The sequence below is a fragment of the Pinus tabuliformis genome, chromosome X (genome assembly GCF_031772625.1).
Source record: "Pinus tabuliformis cultivar Carrire ecotype Pingquan chromosome X, CPIR1, whole genome shotgun sequence".
NCBI lineage: Eukaryota > Viridiplantae > Streptophyta > Pinopsida > Pinales > Pinaceae > Pinus > Pinus tabuliformis.
The window spans coordinates 1,327,228,368-1,327,234,654 of NC_142308.1; positions in this window are offsets into that span (position 1 = coordinate 1,327,228,368).

The following is a 6,287-nucleotide window of genomic DNA, read 5'->3' on the forward strand; positions in this document are numbered from 1 at the left end:
GAAACTATCTTGTTAGGGTCCAACGCCTCGTGACGACAAGTGTCTATAAGTACTACAACCCTGTTGGCTGTTTATGCATCTATTTGCTCCTCGACAATGGATGGCCCTAAGGTCGGATACTCATCCTCCTCCATGATGGGTTCAACATGAGCCACTCACTGATGCTCCAAAAATGGCCCATCACACACATTGTGCATATCATCCTCCTCATCCCCCACCAGGGGCTGCTTACGCTGATTCGTCACTGGTAATTCATCTCCCTGAATGTCTCCCATGGGGTCTACTGACTGCTCATCATACACATAGGAATATATATCTAGCTTGCTGTCAACAACTCCATAGACCCCATGACTTCTCATCATACACACAGGAATATATATTTAGCTTGCTGCCAACAACTCCATATCTCATGCTCCTTAGAGGCATCCTTGTAAGAACCCATGGACTCAACCATAAGAGAAAAATCCTCATCCAGAAAGTCAGAAGGAACCTCCTCTTGATTTACATCTGCGATCTCCTTTGTGTCACTCAAGCATGAGTAGTCAAGCTCCCAAGGTTTCTTGCAGATGAAGCAAAGTCCCTTCCTCCTCAGATCATTCTTGTTGCATGGTTTGTCACCACAAATCCTCTACGACTCCTCCTGGTTCAACTCTCTCTTGAAATTTTTTATGTTTTGCTCAACCCACTTTTTGGCTAGTTCAAAAGTAACAGGTGATACCAGTTGTTCCTTCCTCCATATGGCCAACAACTTGGACTGCAACTCCCTGCAAATGGCATCCCAATCTCCCATAACTGAAGACAAAATGGACAACATGTTTGTTTCGAATTATGCAGATATTAGACAATTATTGAGGACTGAAGCCAAAGGAGAACAACTACTGAAAGTTGATATAGAAGACTTCGTAGATGTTAAACAATTATTGAAGATTTTTGACCTTGAAGAAAGCCAGAGTAGAGAAGGACTAAAGACAAATGTTGCAGACAATGAAGTTAGTAAAGATCATGTAGAGTTCTTGGGAGAAATTCCAAATGAGATAGATGGCAGATTTTTGGCATGAGTCAACTCTTTTGGAGAAGAGGCAAGAAAACCAAAGAATAAGTGATCAGACTGTACAACTAGAACTGAATGAGAATGAAGAAATTGTCATGGATGACAAATATGGAAAAGAAGTTGTCAGAAATGTTGGCATAATGAGGAAACAGGGTAAAGCATTTGTGTTTAATGAATTGATTGATTCTGGTGAAGATTTATATGCAGAAACAAGGCAATGTGAAGTCAATTTGAAACAAGGAGTTGATTCTGAAGATCAAATCGAAGTAAGGAAGGGTGAGATCAGAATGTCTCAGAAAGATGGAATGATGTTGAAATTACAGTATGGAATTGTTGAACTGGAGATGAGTTCAAGGGATGATAGTAACAAGAATACTATTGTGCAACAGGGAGTTATTGATGAAGAAGAGGCTGAAAATGACATTTCAGAAGTAGACAAATATGATGCCATAATCCTTAAGGGTGCAGAAATTAAGTTACTAGAAGAAGAGGTATTCCAAGTACCTAAGCAAGCAGGAATAATTCTTAGTTTTCAAGAAATTTGTGGAATTGCAGGTATATTGGGAATTGAAGTAAGAAGTGATGAAGCCATGAATGAGAAACCAGAAGAAGGAACTGGAATTGTTGCAGGGGATAAATGGAGAAAGAATTTGTACATTTTAGAAATGTATATGGGAAAATATTGGCATATGGATTATGATGTTCTTATGCAAGAACACATCCAGTTGCAGGAGAATAGTATTCATCATCTGAGTAGTGAAGTGGACAAAGAAATTGGTGAGTTGTGGGGACTCATACAACAACATTCCAATAGAATAAATAGAGGAAAAAAGGAGAAAGGAAGATGGGTTGGAAAGAATGGTATAGGTGAAGGTAATGGTAACCTGCAAATTTAAGTGTGGAAGCCTGGCATAAATTGTGATGATGAGCAACAAGCAGTAAGATATATGAAAAAGTCAGTAGCAGACAGTGAAAGAATAGCTAATGGGGCAATATAGCATAAGGTATGGAGACCTGGAGAACGACAACCAAAACAACAGTAACCAAGGATAGACTACCGAACAAAGTATGGGATCCAGGAGGACACATATCATAAGCACATGATCAGGAGATCATAATTATTTTTAACCTTGGGAGTCTGATGCAGGAGCATCTAGGCCTAGCTAGCAATGTGATGGTGTGGTCACATGTTGTGGTTAATGAGAGTTTAGGAGAAGAATTGGTTACTTAATTTCTATAAATTGCAAAATATGTAAGTAGTTATATTGTTGCCAAATACTAAGGAAAAGAGAGAATATGTGGCAAGTTGATCCTCCCTGCGTGGAGATCAAGCCAAGTAGTTTAGTTTGTTCAGATTTGGATAGGATTTGATTTCTAAATGTATAGTCTATTCCTTCAATTGTGAAGGAGATGGTTAGAGAGAGCAAATATGTATTTTCCTTTGTTTTCTGAGAGAGAGAGGATTGGAGAGGATTCACGATGGAATTGTAAGCCTACGGGCAGATTAGAGGAAACAGAGGCTCTAATTAGAAGAATCAGGCCAGAGAGGGACGAAGAGCCTCAAATATGTAATTATGTGTTTATATGTTATATACAGAGAGTTAATTCTGAGTGTGGACGGTGTGATTCAATATGAAATGATAAATTCTGGTTACATTAGTGATTCTGTGTAACATATGTATCCAGGCGGAATTCAGCGAACATAGAGAGACAAAGGAATTGTGTATTTATGCATTTTCCAGTTGTGTTGTGTATATGTGTTAATCATTTAAAATTCCATTTGCAGGCATGTTGATCGACAATCGATCACTATGAGGATCGATAGCGATCCATTAAGTAAACGAATTATTGTTATATATGGAGTCGTGGTGTGAAAATAGAGTATGGCAGAGGAAACCTGAGAAAGGCATAAATCCATCAAAAGCCAGCGAAATCAAGTCAAGGAGGAAACAGACGGAGAGTGCATGAGATCCGTTGGATCTCATAGATCGACGGTCATCGCATGGCATAGATGCGAGGGCGTTAAGTAGCGAAAGCGGTCTTCATAAGGTGGTAAATGGATTATCGGGCGGCCTCAAACCCATAAGTGGTATTCCCAAAGACGGACCTGATTCCATACACACAGTGGCACGTAACAGCCGAGGAGAGAGAAAAAACAGCTTTTTCGGGCAGGTAATTTCTGTGCTATTTGTCCACCTGAAATCTCTGACAGCGGTTGGATCCATTGAGCGCAAATCAACGATGGAGAATTATCGTGCAAGTTGTTGATTGACAGTCAAAGATAACGAATGATGGCGAATCGCAGCGGAAAGGCGATGAACCGGACCCAACAATTTATGAACGCGGATGTATAATATTTGAAGTCCGGCTTATATGTTCTACTCGGATTTTCTGTGGTTTCCGTGTATTTCGATAAAGTTGTGCGACCCTAGTTTTTAATGAAAAAGCATAGATATAACGCTTCCGATAGAAGGTGTGGGCCCATAACCCACATGCTTGTGTAAGGTGATTGGGGAAAGCAGGGAAAATTGCCTTTAGGTGGTTTTTCCTGCATCACCCTACCCCTGTCCCCATAATGGACCCAAGCGGGCAAATCGTGCTGCAAACCCTATCTATGTACTTCTGGAAAGGGCTGCTTCCTGAAAATGTTGTAGCTTTGCTCACTGCCACTACCTCTGTTTGCACCTCATCAATGAGTAGACCCAAAGATGGATGCATCACCATGTCCAAAATATCCTCCCTCATATGACAAAAAACTCCTCCTGTGAAACTATCTTGTTAGGGTCCAATGCCTCGTGACGACAAGTGTCTATAAGTACTACAACCCTGTTGGTTGTTTATGCATCTATTTGCTCCTCGACAATGGATGGCCCTAAGGTCGGTTGCTCATCCTCCTCCATCATGGGTTCAACATGAGCCACTCGCCGATGCTCCAAAAATGGCCCATCACGCACATTGTGCATATCATCCTCCTCATCCCCCACCAGGAGCTGCTTATGCTGATTCGTCATTGGTAATTCATCTTCCTGAATGTCTCCCATGGGGTCTACTGATTGCTCATCATACACATAGGAATATATATCTAGCTTTCTGTCAACAACTCCATAGACCCCATGACTGCTTATCATACACACAGGAATATATATTTAGCTTGCTACCAACAACTCCATATCTCATGCTCTTTAGAGGCATCCTTGTAAGTACCCATGGACTCAACCATAAAAGCAGAATCCTCATCCGGAAAGTCAGAAGGAACGTCCTCTTGATCTACCTCTGCGATCTCCTTTGTGTCAGTCAAGCATGAGTAGTTAGGCCCCCAAGGTTCCTTGCAGATGAAGCAAAGCCCCTTCCTCCTCAGATCATTCTTGCTGCATGGTTTGTCACCACAAATCCTCTGCGACTCCTCCTGGTTCAACTCTCTCTTGAAATTTTTTATGTTTTGCTATACCCACTTTTTGGTTAGTTCAAAAGTAACAAGTGAGACCAATTGTTCCTTCCTCCATATGGCCAACAACTTGGACTGCAACTCCCTGCAAATGGCATCCCGATCTCCCATAACTGAAGACAAAATGGACAACATGTCGGGATGATGTTTCCTAATGTGGAAGAAGCATTGACATATTTGTAGGATCAAGTCATCACACTCTAGATCAAACATGAGTTCATATGTTCTAACCATGGCCGTGATTTATAGAATCTCTAGCTTCTTCTCGAAGGTAGGGCCCTCACTATTATCCAAATTCAACAAGGTCTCTACTATTACCCTGAAGACTCTCCTAATAATGTCATCATTGTAAAGGGGTATAGGTGTGGTCAACATCATGATGCTACTGAGACAGGAGACGACTGAAAGTTTGACCCCTTCACAAAGGTGTTCCAAATAATTGTGTTGTACTAAGGCAAGCATGGCTAGTTTTAGAGCCCAAATCAAGTGCTTCCCACCTGACTGATCCACTTTGGAAAAGAGTGAAGCAAGTTCTTCCAGTTTGAGACGGGATTTTACTGTAAACCCCATAAATCTCAAATCTGTCCCAAGTGCAAAGATTTTGTGTCCCATCTCATGCTCTTCCTCGGGTTATTCCAACTATAGAATGACATGAATCCCTTTTGAAAAGGGTCTGCTGTTTGTTGTTGCTAGATTATTAAGGGCTTTTGTGAAGGTCTATTCATGTTATAGTCAAATGAAGTCAAGTACATCAAGCAAGACTTTGACTGATATCTCAACAAAAGTACATAATAGTAGTTGAATCAATACATAGACATCTCACAACATAAGCATTCTTTTTAAGATGCATGCAACCACTAAGTATACATGACTATTATAAGACCACTAAGACACCTCACTAACTACAACAAGAAACTCTTCAATTCCTTGCATTACAAATGGACTTAACAAGTAGTTATGGCTCTGTGACATCAATTAGACTCCATGCTCCTAACAACTACAAATAATAGTGAAAATAGATGTGATTTTAGAGTGAAGCCATTGGGCAAGAGTTTGTTGAGGAACTGTTGTATATGTAGAATTTGTTTGTTGCTTGAACAATGACACAACTCGGTAACAAGAATTCATGCCAGCTACTGAGATAACAAATTGCATTCATAAGTAATTTGAACAATTGATATATAGATAACAAACTGAAAGGTGCACAATAGTAGAACTTGGTTTGCACACGGAGGATTGCCTTTAGTACATCTTCAATAGTGGTGATGAATGACCTTTTACTTCTGATCTTCGTACTCTGCTGCAACCTTCCAAGCGCTATAAGAGCATGCTCAACATTTGAAACCAATCGCATAACAGATGGAATTTAAGTACCAGGCAATAATTTTCAATATATTCAAGCAAATTTTTAAAATGCTCTCTGACACCTTTCCTCAAACAGTTTGATTGCAGACTCAGGAATTCCACTTCAAGAAGTAACATAGAAATGCAAACTGGAATGAGAAAGACTGATCCTTATTGAGAGCAAATTGACAAATTTTCAAGGTGGATTCTTTAAACCAATTCGACCTTTATACTTGAGCTGCTATAGGCATAGGGAATGATGCTTCAGATCTGAACATGACAATCAATTTGTCTCCTTGGAATGTAGTGTCTTCTTGTTCACAAAACCATTCGGCCTCCTCCAATATTTATAACGCTGTAGCTACCAATAACTCGGGCCTCCTTATATACAAAGATAGGAACAGTTCGATCCGCAAGTCTGCCACAGTGGTCTGCAATTTTGATCCC